The following is a 15,519-nucleotide window of genomic DNA, read 5'->3' on the forward strand; positions in this document are numbered from 1 at the left end:
GTATTATTTAAAATAAAAAGAGGATACTGTTACATTATGATTTGTCAGGGATTATTCCATAATTAAATCTTGATTATTAGGGTGACCATTAGGGTTAAAGCTAATTCTTGATCCAATTAAATCTTTTCAGGAAATCATAGGTGAATGCGCAAGTTCTTTAAAATTGGCCTAATTAGGTACCCCAGTAGTATATGAATCAGGTACCTCTTATTTGGCAGGTTTCTGAAGGGAAAAAAAAAAGCATTGAATGACCAGTCATCTCCCTGAGCACCTCTCTTATTTTAATTGCTATTATTCTCAATCCATGCTCATCTCCCCTGAGATACTATGTTGGATTTCTTTCCTGAATAAGTCTTTCAAAAATTAAAGATAAATACAAGTCTCAGAATACCAACACTATCTCTCTCTCTGAGACATTTCTTATATGTTAGACCAAAATGGGATGACCTTAGAGCCCATCTTGCTCGGATCAGGTGAAGCTTTCCCTGGGCAAATCTATTACACAAGACCGTTCCCTCAGCCCTAAGCCAAAAGAAACAAGAGTAAAAGCACAGTAATATGGTAATATCATTCCAAGATCCCAAATGTATCTGTAAAACGTCAGCTGGAAGTTGGTTTAACCTCTCTCATATTGTCATGTGACCCCCAACGTGGTACCTTCCCTTTATAAGTGAATAGAGCGATTACCATTACCCATGGAAGCCGGAGTTCCCCAGTGACTCGGAAGAGTCTTGAGAAGGGATAAAGTTTCATAGCTTATTGCAATTCCTCCAGCACTGAAATCTCCTGGAGCCGAAACTCATTCAGAAATGATGAGGCATTTGAAGCTGCCTGAAATAAGGGCTCTCTACTAAACTGCTTGGCTAGTCCATATCCCACCTGAGAAAATGATGTTGAAAAATCAAATTCAGAGAAAAAGAAAAAAAGAAACCCATCCCTACAATGGAGTAGAGACAGTGGTTGTCAAGCTGACTTTGATTCAGGCTTGTTGAACTCTTTGGAATAGCCCATCTGCACTAGAGGTTTTAAATGCTGCACTGATCTTTTAATTTCTCCCATCTGATTCCTGTGATAACTCCTGTACTCTGGGTAATTAGGGAACCGAGCAAACAAATCGCCACCCTTCCAACACCCGGGTGAATGTACTGTGACAGGTTTGTCACCCCTTCCAGAAAGCCTCCCCACCATAGTGCCATGTCACTATGGTATCTCTCCCCTGGCAGTTCCCCGCATTGCAGAGTAGTGGGGGGAGAAAGTTAACATGTGGGGACTTAACTGAGGCTAACCCAGAATTTGGCTGTCATCCCACAAGAAGCAAAGCAGGAACGACAGGACCCCTTTGCATTCCCAAAATACTTGTTGCCACGTCTGAATAGATTTTCAAGTGCCATTGTGATCATTGGCTCCTGAGCCTCCTTCCCACTGGCTTCATCGGTTACACGCCGCACGTATTTTAAAATGGAGCATCCTTTGATCAGGCTGGTAGTAGTAGTGTTCTGTGCAGCTCAGTTACAGTGACAGGACAAGCTGTCCGAGCTGAGGGAGACTCTCAGCAGAGCCGGTGTGTTGGGGTGGGAAGCTGAGCTACACCCAAGTTGTAGCTACAACAACGGAAAAGAGAAGAAAATAGGGACATCTGCAGAAGAGGGAAATGGGCAACTGACTTACACAAAAAGGATAAATGAGAAAACTAAACTTCTCGAAGAAGATTTAGCAAGCAATTCGGAGTCACCCAGGTGGGGCAGGATGGCAGAAGAAGGCTAAGGGAACTACTTACTCTCTGAGACTGTGAGTGCTTGTGTGGAGAGCAGCCCTGCTCTGAAGCAAGGTGCTTTTATGTTAGTTTGCCCACTGGAGGTAAGAAAGAAAGGCAGCAACCAGAAATGGATGTTTAAGGTGACTCCTGAGCCCATGTAGGAAGCAACCATCCCACTGTGGCTGTCCTGCTGCCTTCTCGGGGCGACCCTCTGTGGGCACTGTCATTGTGGAAACAAGCAACAAACTGCCTCCAAGAAAAGAGAAACATTTTAAAAGAAACACAGAGATCTGGTGTGGCTTTTTTTTGTTGTTTTGTTTTTCGTGTGTGTGTGTGTGTGTGTGTGTGTGTGTGTGTGTTTTAAGAGCATAAATGCAAAGGATAAAATAAATGGGTAAGAGAAGCACATTCAACTTTTTCAGAACTGTGAAATGAAGGGCAGGGGGAGAGAACACAGGAGAGAGAAAGGGAGGAAGAGCTCTAGAGAAAGAGGAGAGCCTACTAAAGAAGCCAACCCCCCTGTACAGACAGCCTGACGCCAGATGGCTTCTTCTAATAAATATTCAACCTTAACTCTGTTCCCATGTAACTTTGTTGTAAAGCTGCCAGCACACCCACACAGATCTGGCCCAGCAAAATGATTACAGTAGTACAAACAAAATAGTGCAATAGAGGAAACAGACAGACAGGGTCCTGTCCACAGACAGGCAGGGCTGGAAGATGGGAGCTGATGGACCTTTGGATTTAATGCTTCAGAACTCCTAATAAGTAGCATGGAAGGGGAGGGGACGTCAAAGGAAGAGAAGAAACATTTAACTCATCTTCTCCCTGCTTCGGGTTTCAGCACTGAAACATATATGTTTTCTTTAGAGATTACATATGTGATACTGTAACTCAAATATTCTTTCCCAATATAACTTCTACATTTAGAGTAATAATAACTTCAGTAAAGTCCCTCCCTTTTTTTTAATTGCTGCAATATATGGGATTTTGTACTTTAAGAGTTGCCAGTTAGATTAAAAATAGATGATTCACCATAATTTTATCTTTATAAAACTTAGAAACAATTCTCTATCAGTGTCGACTTCTTCCCTCCCTACTGCTCCTCCCCTCTAGTTATTTTGTATTTAAATTATATTTAAATATATAGACACCTCTTGATTCTTCAGGGAGGGGGATTCAGTGTGCATTCCAATGTTTCTTTGGGAGATCATTTGAAAATACTGATGCCAGAAGACAATGCCATTTAACCAAATAATGCCAACATTCAGCCTAAAGAAATGGTGATATAGTGAAATATTATTTTAGAGATATATATTTTGGCGTACAGTAAAATGTGATGTTGGATAAAACTAAAAGAGAACTATATCAAGCTTTTTCAATTTCAGTTCCAATGATATATATGAACTTCTTCTAGTTAGAAATGGACTAAACCAACATAGTAATAAAATATGGCAACATGGAACAAATCATCTAAAATGGTTGGTATAAAAATGAGTTTCTAACTATATTTTACTTTCTATTTATTGATCTGATATCTAAAATTGTCCAGGAACAAAAAAAATCCCTAAAAATGTTCACCATAAGCCAAGGTGAACACTTAACTAAGATCGAGAATATATTTCATAAGTTTCTTTGATAACCCTGCAAATGGAGACGTAAGAAAAACCAACAAACAAAAAAATTAAACACTTAAAAGAGCTAAATAAGTTTCGTTAAGTGCATACTGTTGTTTTGACAATTTGAGAATCTGCAGAGATTTTACATTTTATTACACTGACATCAAAAGCTGTATTGATAGGAAAGGACCATGTTTCTAACAAAGAGAGACAGATAAAAATTAGCATTTATCTTCTGGTGATATTGCGCTTTCTAAGGGTAAGTCATAGTTTTTCCCCCCTTCCTGCAGAGAACTGTCTCAGGGAACTGAAAATGCATTAGAAGGTTAAGCCTTCCCAATTAAGGACATGATGGAGAGAAAGCCTTGAAAAGATGTGTACAAATTGTACACATGAAATACAAACAATACAAATATACCCATATACAAAATATGCACTTGTGCATTCAAAAGAGGTAATGGCATGCAATAATAGGAAATTATTTGAACATCTGTTTGCACATTAATCTGCATATTTTTGCACATGCAATCACCCATTTGCATCAGCATATTTTGCATGTCGCATGCACACGTTAGACACCTGTTATTGGAAACCGGGTCCATAATATGCTGCTAATTCCCTTAAATATAATTCCACTTTTATGAGATTTTTCATAGGCTCTGAAGGGTAGTACTTTGTTAAGTGGCCAGTATACACAGGAACACAACAGTGGAAAGTACATGCACTTCTTTCTCATCTATACATAGGCAGTAGACTTCAGTGTTCAGAGAGAAAACTAAATCAGTAGGTAAAGAAAGCAAGATAACATGGCAGAGGTGAATGATGACACAATCCATTTTCTTCCTTCTGATAGAAAAATGATCAGTCTCTGAGGCATGAATTGAGAAATCATGCTCATCAACTGTGCCAAGCACCATGTTTACCTAGCACATAGTACACAGTCAATAAATATTTGCTGATTCCTTGGTTAATAAAGGAATGCATAATTTAATTTAAATGTCACATTCAATTAATGATTTCTGAGGTTCAATGATATATCAGACTCTATTCTGACTGCTTTTGCAGGCCTATCTCATTTAATCCATATGGAAATAACCTTTGAGCAAATACTGAAAGACTGAGCTAAAAAGACTGGGTTCTGTTATTAACTAGAAATGTGATCTTGGACTACTTTCTTTCCTAACTGATTTTGTAAAATGGGAGACTGGGTTGAGTCAGCAAATATGCGGTACATATGTACATATAGTGCTACTAGCCCCCTCTTCAACCATGGTAGACATAAAAAATCAATCAATAAATAAAAATCCATGCCGGCACATTTTCCCACTGAGTATGGACTTAGCCATAAATTCTTTCTTAACACAGCACTCCAGGCAACCACCACCAACTGATCAAATCTGGCACCCAAGATGAATCTATTTTCTATCCCTGGACTATATTATCTCTAAAGGCCCCTTACACAAATGGAATCAAGAACTCTTATAGAACACTAAAATCCCATATTTTTAAGGAAACTATCCTAACTACTTGCTTGTTTTCTAATTACAATGTATTGAGTATGCTCTAAGACTAGTGGACCAAACACTGGCTCTGTGTGGAATTCCACCACAATAGTATGCTAAATGGATTTCACCCATAAAATATGCAAAAGCAAAATAATGTTCAATCTCTTTCCCTCTCTTGGATTATCCATAAAGTACTTTCTTCCAGGCAGTTATGCAAAGTGGATCAGGAAAGCAGCATGCAGCAACAGTACAGCGTAGCCCAGCACAGCCCTTCAGGATGGAAGAGAGACAGCAGCCGTGGTCCCAGCTTCTGCCAGACAGAGCGTTGGTGGTGTGACAGAAAGCACAGAAACCTGGAGGCACGTTAAAAGGACATACTCAGACTACTCCAGTGATATGGAAAGACGGGAAACAAATGCAGCTCTCTGGGGGGATGGGTTTTGAGAAGAGTCCTGGGAAATCCTTCAGTGATATGCATTGCAAACAGCTGAAATGAATCCATCAAAAGTATATCCTGAGTGTTTGCTCTGTGTCCAGCACTGTGCTATATTCTTAGAGAAGTACAATAAAAGACTATAGCATAGTGCCTGCTTTTGGAGAAATTGCCTTCTAGTTGGAAGAAATAAAACTTATAGATAACATTATAAAACTGCTTATAAGCCAAGGATACTTCTTTTTTTTTTTTTTCAACCACTTCTATACCCATATGGACAACATTTCAATCAACTATATCACTTTGAATGGCAAGGCTCCAAGAATTCCCAGAGTCCTTTTTATGAGGGAGCAAAATGCCCCTTGCTGTGATTTTACCTCTTGGGCCATTTTCCTAGCTATTTACTCTGTCATGCCTCTTCATTTCACCATGGTGGTAGCATGTTCTTTTCCCCTGCGTATCACATATAAGTCTTGCTTCTAGAACTGTCACTCAAATTTCCCTCGAGGAATCACCTTTCTCCCACTCTCAGTCTTTGAGGATTGGGTGGGGCTGAAGTCCACACCCCAGTGCTAAAGAGGGGCACACAATCCCAGATGGAGAATCACAGTGAGTCCTAGCATTTGTTATGACTATGGTGAGAGAGAACTGCAGCGTATGACTGCACTAGCTGGTGGCCACAGTTAGAAACTGACTGACAGTAAGGCCCCTAAAAGGAAGGGGGGCTGAGAGATGGAAACAGACAAATCCACAGCGGCATAGTATGAGCACTGCTATACAGCAATGTTTGATTCTAGCTATGTTCATGGACTTCTTGGTTTTCCAAATGATTAAACCCTTCCTTCCCATCCACTACCCAGCTCAAACCATTGTAAATTGGATTTCAATCACAAGCAATCAAAACAACTTGGTAAATTCAATCCACATCACTAGCATGCACTGAGGCCATCAGTTGGTCCCATTATCAAAATATATGCAAAACAAGTTTAAGTCACTTTCCCAAAATCCCATAATGAAGGTCAACAAAAAAATTACAAAAAGTAATTTAAAAAGAAAATAAGTTGGGTGCCTGGGTGGCTCAGTGGGTTAAGCCACTGCCTTCGGCTCAGCTCATGATCTCAGGGTCCTGGGATCGAGTCCCGCATCGGGCTCTCTGCTCAGCGGGGAGCCTGCTTCTCTCTCTCTCTCTCTCTCTCTCTCTGCCTGCCTCTCTGTCTACTTGTGATCTCTCTCTGTCAAATAAATAAATAAAGTCTTTAAAAAAAAAAAAAGAAAATAAGTTGAAGCACCGCGTTATTATAAACTATTTTCTATAACTATTTTCTTACTCTTGTGGGGACTGATAACCAGGTCCCATATCTCTTTACATTGCACAAGATCCTCCTAGATATACCCTTCTGGGAAATATTAGGAAATAAGATCATCACCACGATTGCCCTTCACTATACTCTTCACTTGAATTAGGATTCTCTCAAGTTGCTGGTACAGATCCTTTATGAAAACAGAGTATCTAATTATTGGGAAGAATTATCAGAATTCCAAGAAGCTCACTTTAGGTCTATTTACAGAACCATTAGTGTTAATTCTCAATTTAGAGCCTCTTCTCCTCCTGCTTATTTCCCCCATGAGTCCAGCTCTTACTGGGTTGCTCAGAGAGAAATGTCTAAAAAATACAAATTTCACCTCAGAATTTAGAGTAACACCTAAGGACAACAGACAATGGTCACTCCCAGGTCATCCCAGGATCCTGGCAAGGACACTAAGGTATTTTTGCCTGACTCCAGGAAGTACTTTACGCAATGGAATTATCTAGCTGGTACAAATAAGTAATAGAGAAACAGCCAAGATGAGGAGGGGTCAAGTTTCTCCACATAATATCAGAGTAAATCCATAATAACTGCCTAACTGAACCACCAAGTCATTAGCTCATTGCCTAACCTAAGAAGTTGCCCTGCTGTTTTAATGAAAGTTAGCTGTGGGAATATCTCCATCACAGCATCCCTACTACTGGTATCACTTTTAAACTAAGCATTTGTTCTTTTTAGTCTACTTCCTGTTTAGAAATCGCTTCTATTTTGAGTGGTATGTTTACTTTTTCACCTTTTTGTAAGAACTGCATTTTATTAGCTCGAATTCAAATACAGCTAAATGAGGAAAACCCAATAAAGGGACTTAAATTTTTTTTCAGCCAATAAATTTCCTGTGAAATGCCAAGTTTGTGGCTGTGCCTGCAGTCATTTTAGTTATAAGACACATAGTAGGAAACAGTTTTGGGGTTTTCAGCCGTTCATTTATAAATTGAATAAGATAGATGTGTTCATTCATATGAAGTAATGTAATTTTTCTTGGGAAAGTTTAATATTATACAAATCCATTAGCATATTTACAAATTAATCTTCCCTTAGGAAAAAAAAAGATTGAAGATTTACAGAAGGAAGGGCTTTATTACTTTTAAAACTGCATTTTTTAAAGAAAATAAAAGAAAAAGCAGGAAAATTATATTGAACTATAAATGCTTTTTTATGACTAACAGTTTTGTAACACCAAAATTTATGAAAGGAGAGGAGAATAGCATATAACGTAAAAAGCATTTTCAAGGAGTTCACAGAAATTGCAACTCCTATATCACCAATTGCAAACTCCTATAAAATTAAGCTTGTTTATGTGAATGCAAGCTAAATGGCATTAAATTCATTAGACACTTAAGGCTATTATTGTGAATTTCTCCTGAATTTTTTTGTTTGTCTAACGTCTCTATTTGTTCTAATTTTCGGCAAGGATGGATTTTTCAACCTTCCCGATGCCAGTGACAGTAACAAAAACCTATGTTCATTGAGTTTCTTCCTCAAACTTTCAGTGACTTGTTAATGTTGAGCAAGAATCTGACAACGTAATGAATTCCTAACAATCCACTGTCATAAAATAGACTTTCCTGCAGAGAAAAACTTGGAGTATAGGGTAAAGGAAGTCTCTATTTACACACAAATTCCTGACATATTATAAAAAGGAAGAGAAATGATCTGATTTTTCCCCAGATAGTCTCCTTTTTGCTCATCCCTAGCATGTATTTCTAAATGTCTTTTTTTTTTTAAAGAAGGGCTAATGGGACTTTCTACACAAAGAATGCAGCATGATCCCAACAGCAGTCTTATAAATAAGATGTAAAACTTAATGACTTATTAATAACCACTTTTTGCAATGTATCCAACTATAGAAAAAAATCAAAGTATTAGTTATATGAAGATTTTTTTTTCCCCTCAGGAAAAATCTGTTGAAACATTTTTTGAATGCACAATTTTGTAGGTTGAAAATCATATCCTAATAATTAAAAATAAAAAATAAATGGCTACTATTTATTGATCACCTCTTGTAATCTAGGATTGTACTAAATGTTTTCAGTGCATTATCATTTTCAATATTCACAGCAGCCTTATTGGTAAGTACTATGAACATTTACATTTTACCGGTGAGAAAATTAAGCTTAAATATATTAAATATCCAAAGATATACAACTAGTAAATAATGTGGCTCAGAATGGAATTCCATTCCATTCCAGAGTCTGTGCCATTAACTTTACTCTGTACATTGAAATTCAAGTAATTAAACTTTCTTCCCAGTGTTTCAGTTTAAAAAATGAACTATTAATATCACCTAGAATAATTTCAATGACATGGACCTCACTATTATAATTTAGCAACACCAGATATTAGAAAGTTTTTTTCTATTATATTCAATCAAATTCTACTTTTATAATATATATGCACTTGTTCCATGTTGTTTTTCATTACCTTTTTTTTGTTTTTGTTGTTTCTCTTCTCTGAAACATTATACTATCAGTTTGCTACAGTGGCTCCCATAAAACATCTCCTTTCCAGACTAAATATATTCATCTTGCAATAGCAGTCCCCGAAAGGACATGTCAGGTTCTCTCAATACCTGTTCTCCTGCCCCGAGGCCCACTGTTCTTCAAGTCCCTTCTCACAAAGGATACCCCAATGGGGCACAACCCTCCATAAGGACTTGATCATCAGGAATATTAAGACTTCCAATTCTTAGTTCAAATCTCTTTCACCTCAAAGCTCTAACACTATGTGTAAAGCCATGGCAATTAGATTCTGGGATCAGTGAGATGTAGCCTTTGCCAAAAGGAAATAAATAGTATTCTGAAAAGACTCATACTTTCCTCTTTTTTTTTTTTCCCCCCTTTTTTGCATGACTTGCCAGGCCAATGATTCGGTAATAGCTCTGAATAGGAAAGAAACCTCTGAGGCAATCCTGCAGAGCCAAGACAAGAAAAGAAGACCCTTCCCTCACAATCCTTTAGTAATGGTCCTGAAATCAACCAGAAGCCAAAAAAGTGGTCTTTCTGTTTGGAGTCACCCCAAGTTTTACCATAGTGATAGACTAGAAGTCCTTCCCCATCCTGTGTGTGTGGAAAAAACTGAATTCACCAAATTCACAGAAATATTTGAAGATAAGCCCAAAAGGACCTCCAGAGAGCCTTTTTGCCCCTATTAAAATCTCACATTCCCATACAGTGGCACACAGATAGAAGCATATAGTACAATGTATGTTTGCATAGCACTTCTGCCTTCAGTGTATCACTTCATGTTGATAGACAAGGTAGAAAGGAGACAGCTGTTTGTTCTCTTCATTCAAGAGAGAAACTGAGAGCTGGGAATGCTAAAGAGCTTTTGACATTTCACCCAGTAAATGGCAGCGGAGCTGAGAAAAACAAGATTGGCCTTCCAGATTAATGCACTCTTCAAACTTCCTCTCATGAAATGTGCTGCAGTCCATCACACTTAACCTACACTTTCCACACCTCCAGAAGGAGATACCCATAGATATACCTATTTACTTTGGCTTGAGCTCAAAGAAATAAGCTTGCAAAGCTGGTCTTTTCTTTGTGCATTAACTTTAATTTCGCCTTTCTTCACATGCACTACAGGAACATCAGGTAGATCCATTTACTTCCACCCCCTCATCCCACTGCTCCTCCTAAAGTGACATATTAATTATGGCTCGTTTGAAATTTTCTCTTACAAATGTAGGCTCAGACTTCAACACCTAAATGAATTATATATACACCGTGCAAGCCTGTTTGTTCCAGGTTTCTTAAAAGGAGAAAATGAATGCAGTGTATTAATCATCAAACTGATGTTCCTGATTGAAAAATAAATTATTTAAATGAGCAACACTCCAGGTTTTTTAATATGCTACTTTCTAGATTTTTTTTTTCAACATGCAAGGTGGGAAGAATGAAAGAAATGTTAAAGTTCACTACCAAGATGATACAGGAACCAAATTAAAACTTACATAGGCTATTCAATAACATCAAGCCAAACTGTTGGGTCTTACTATCAAATGATTCTGCAGTGATCTGTCAAATTTACTGGATGGCATTCCGAACTAACTTTTTAAAAAGTCTAAAAATCCATGTTGACAGCTACAGACCTAAACACATTTTATCCCTTTCACACACAGAGAACTAATGCACCCCCTAATGTAGATTTCCTCTTTAAAAATCTTAACTTTCAAATGTATGTAAGTTATCTCATTCCATAGGAGTTACTCTACTCTACTATTCAAATGTATGGAAGTAGAATAGCCATGATACATGTTTAGCCAGTCCATATTCCCTCTGATTTAGCTTCTTAGAGAACATATTCCTCATGTTCTCCATTTTATGTAAAGTTGTATTTCAGATATACCACACATACAACTAAAAATTACAAGGATGAAACTACCAATAAGATAAAATACAAGAAGAAAGACAAAAAACTCAAGAGGGGAAAAAACACCTTGAATAGAATGTAAGTAGTCTGAGTAGTCATTGAAACCACCACATAGAGTGTGCATGAATCAATGGAAAAAAAAAAAAAAAGAATACCCAGTGAGCACAATTTATTAAACTCAGCAGGTACAGGGAAGGCATTCAATGATGAGAGTTATATTAGTCAGGGGAGGCTAATTGCTTTAAAAAAAAAAAAAAATCCCGAAAGTATAATGGCACAAAATCAAGAGAGTTTTTGTTAAATAGTGGCACTGAGAGGAAAAATGTTGATGGGGCCCTCCTCTGTGCAGTTACTCAAAGACCAAGGCTGATGAGGCTCCACCATATTCAACACATGGCTTCTAGGGGATTGTCTCCCTTCTGGTCAGCAGGTAAGGATGAAAAGAATGGAAAAGTATTTGTAGTGATTTTTAATGGGCTGGACCTGAATGGAAGGCACATGGCTTTTACTCACATTCTATTGGTTAGGCATTCTCACATGATCACAATTAAACATAAAAGAGGCTAAAAAACGTTGTGACTATATGGTCATGAAGAAGACAGATTATCCATAGAAGACTACGGATTTCTTTTTTTTTTTAATTAGTGGTTTCTGCCACTGTCTGCCCTTCTGGTCACCATAGTTTCGTTGACACTTCTTCCCACACATCAAACATCCAGTAATATCCTGAAAAGAAACAATACACTTAATACATCCAGCTCAAGTCCATTGGCCATTGAGTGATTGTATTTCTCTCTATTCAAATGTTAGGTGTTTTTCTGTGGCCCTGGGAGATGTAACTAAGAGTAAAAGTCCTTCTTCTCCCTTATGCATATCTCTATGAATAGTAGAGTAACTCCTATGGAATGAGGTAATTCCAATAAGACTTCAAGTGTGAAGAGAGGAAAAAGATGGTGGGCACACAGTAATCACACAGCCATACCAATGATGAAACCCTGGTGAGTAGGAATAGTAAAGCCACAATTCCTGAGAGCTGGACGAGTTCCAAAGACCCTTAATTCAACTCCCTAGGAGAAGTTACAATGTCCACTGTTCTTCATGCCCTAGCTGCTCCTACCAGGATATTTTTCCTTGCCTATCATCCTACATGGCCATATCTGAAGTGAGCACTAAAAAACGTACTGACTTTCACAGGTTAAAGTCATCACTGTCCATTCCAGCTAATGTAAATTTGGGAAACTGAGTGTTGTTTTATAATCACAGGATTTTGTAAGTCTGGAAATGTTTTATTGGCAATACAATTCCCTCAAATCCTTAGTTGGCTTCTAATTTAATTGTTTCTAGTCAGTTCCAGGAGACAGTAGCAACCAACTAAATTATTTTTCAGATTTAAGACAGGTCTCTTTTACTGAGTTATTTAAATTTTTGGTTTGTTTATCAACTTATTTTGTTTACTTTCTCTCATGTCTTTCTCTGAACCTAATGGCAGCTGCTTTTGGTCATCTAAAACCAAACAATAGGCTTGAATGGGAAGGTAAGCCACTTAATTATTTTGAGATATAACTCACATACCATACTATTTGCCCATTTAAAGCATACAGTTCAATAGTTTTTAGCATATTTACAGATATGTGCAACCTCGTGACAATTTTAGAGCATTTTCATTGCCTCATAAAGAAACTTCATTTCCTTTAGCTACCGCATATTTACTCTTCCATTCCTCCAGTTCTCAGCAAACTACTATTTTCAAAGTCTAGATTTGACCTATTCTGGATATTTCGTAACAATGGGGTCATAAAATACGTGATCTTTTGTGACTGACTGCTTTCACTTACCATAATGTTTTCAAGGTTCATGCATGGTGAAGTATGTGTCAGTACTTCCTTCCTTTTTGTGGCAGAATAATATTGCATTGGGAATGGATATGTCACATTTAGGTTATCCAATCATCAGTTCTTGAATATTTGCACTGTGTCTAACTTTGGGCTATTATGAATAATGCTATCACAAACATTTATGTACAACTCTTTGCATAGACATGTTTTCATTTCTTTTGGAGTGAAATTATTGCATCAGATGATAATTCTATGTTTCACTATCTGAGGAGCTTCCAGACTGTTTTCCAAAATGGCAGTACTAATTTACATTACCAACAGTGATGTATGAGGATTTTCATTTCTGCACATCTTTACCAACAATTTTTATTATCTGACTTTTTTATTATATCCTTCCTAGTGAGTATGATGTGGTTTTGATTTGCATTTTCTGATCACTAAAGATATCAAGCATTTTTCAAATGCTTATTTACCATTTGCATATCTTCTTTGGAAAAGTGTCTTTTGACTCCTTTAACCATTTTCCAATTGGGTTGTTTCACTATAGAGTTGAAAGTTTCCTTTATATATTTTATATACAATTTCTTTATCATATATATGATTTGAAAATACTTTTCCTATTCTGTGGTTTCTCTTTAAGCATTCTTGAAAGTCATTTTGATTAGGTTAATTTATCTATATTTTTGTAGTTCTTCATGCTTTCGGTGTCTTATCTAAAACTCCATTGTCTGGGTGCCTGGGTGGCTCATTTGATTAAGCAACTGCCTTTGGCTCAGGTCGTTACACTGGAGTCCCAGGATCAAGTCCGATATCGGGTTCCCTGCTCTGCAGGGATTCTGCTTCTTCCTCTGACTTCTCCCTTCTCATGCTTCCTTTCTCTCACTCATTCTCTCTCTCAAATAAATAAAAGCTTTAAAAAATAATAATAATAAAATAAAAAATCAATAAAAATCCGTTGTCAAATCTGAGACCATGATCATATTTGGTCATATTTTCTTCTAAGACTTTTATGGTTTTAGTATATACATTTAGGTCTTCTATCCATTTTATGTTAATTTTTGTATAAAGTGTGAGGTAAAGATCCAATTTCATTGTTTTGAATATGGACGTCCAGTTGTCCAATGCACCATTTATTGAAAAAACTATTCTTTCACCATCAAATGGACATACTGGTCTAAAATCAGTTGACCATAGAAACATGTATTTCTGGACTTTCAATTTTATTCTGTAAATCTATCTTTATCCTGATACTGATACCATATTGTCTTGATTACTCTTGCTTTATAGTATGTTTCAAAATTGGGAAGTGTGAGTCCCCCAAATTTGTTCTTCATTTAAAGATTGGTTTTGGTTTTTCTAGCCCTCTTGTAATTCCACATGAATTTTAGGATCAGCTTGTAAATTCTTACAAAGAAGACAGTTGAGATTCAGAAAGAGATTTCAGATAGAGATTTCAGATTGAGAAACCAGATAGAGATTTCATTGAAACTGTAGATTAATTTGGGAGTATTGGCTTTTTAGCAATATTAAGTCTTCCAATGCAAGACCATGTGTGTGCTCCCATTTATTTGGATTTTCCTTAATTTCTTTAACAATGTTTTACAGTTTTAAGAGTATAAGTTTCGTTAAATTTATTCCCACACATTTTATTTTTGTTGATGTTATTTTATAATGAAATTGTTTTCTTAATTTCATTTTATCCTGTTCATAGAAGGGAAATAGAAATACAATTGATATGTGTATATTGACTTTGTATCCTCCAACCTTATTGAACACATTTTTTAGCTGTAAATGCCTTTTAATGGATTCTTTAAAATTTCCTGCATACAAGATTATGACATCTGTAAATAGATGTAGTTTTACCTCTTCCTTTCCAATATGGATATGTTTTATTTATTAATCTTGCCTAATTGTTCCTGGCTAGAAACACTATACAATGCTGGAAAAAAAAGTGCAAGAGTTGATATCCTTGTCTTGTTACTGATCTTAATCACACTAGTAGGTATGAAGTTAGCTGTGGGTTTTTCATAGATGTCTTTAACTGGTTAATGAAGTTCCCTTCTATTCCTAGTTTGTTGAGTGTTTTTATCATGAAAGAGTGCTAAATTCTGTCAAATGCTTTTTTTCTGAATCTATTGTGATGATCAGGTAGGGTTTTTTGTTTTTCTTATTCTATTGATATAGTATATTATATTCATTGATTTTCAGACATTAAATCAACCTTGTATTCCTAGAATAACTCCCACTTGGTCATGGTACAATTCTTTTATATATTACTGGATTCAGTTTGTTAATATTTTGTTGATGATTTTTTTTACATTGATATTCGTAAGAAATTTTGCTCTGTAGTTTTCTTGTGATGTCTTTGTTTGGCTTTGGTATCATAGTAATACTGTTTATACGATATATGTTTTATATCCTACACTTTCAAACTATCTGTATCTTTGCATTTAAAGTGAGTCTCCTATAGATAGCAAATAATTGTTTTTTCAGTCAGCCTGACAATTTTTACCTTTTAATTAGATTGTTTAATCTATTCACACTTAGTATATTATGATATAATTGAATTGAGGTCTGCCATTTCATTTTTTATCTATATTTCTCATGTCTTTTTTGTTCCCCTACTTCTCTTT

Source organism: Lontra canadensis, unplaced genomic scaffold, assembly GCF_010015895.1.
Source record: "Lontra canadensis isolate GAN:19392208 unplaced genomic scaffold, GSC_riverotter_1.0 scaffold11, whole genome shotgun sequence".
Classification (NCBI taxonomy): domain Eukaryota; kingdom Metazoa; phylum Chordata; class Mammalia; order Carnivora; family Mustelidae; genus Lontra; species Lontra canadensis.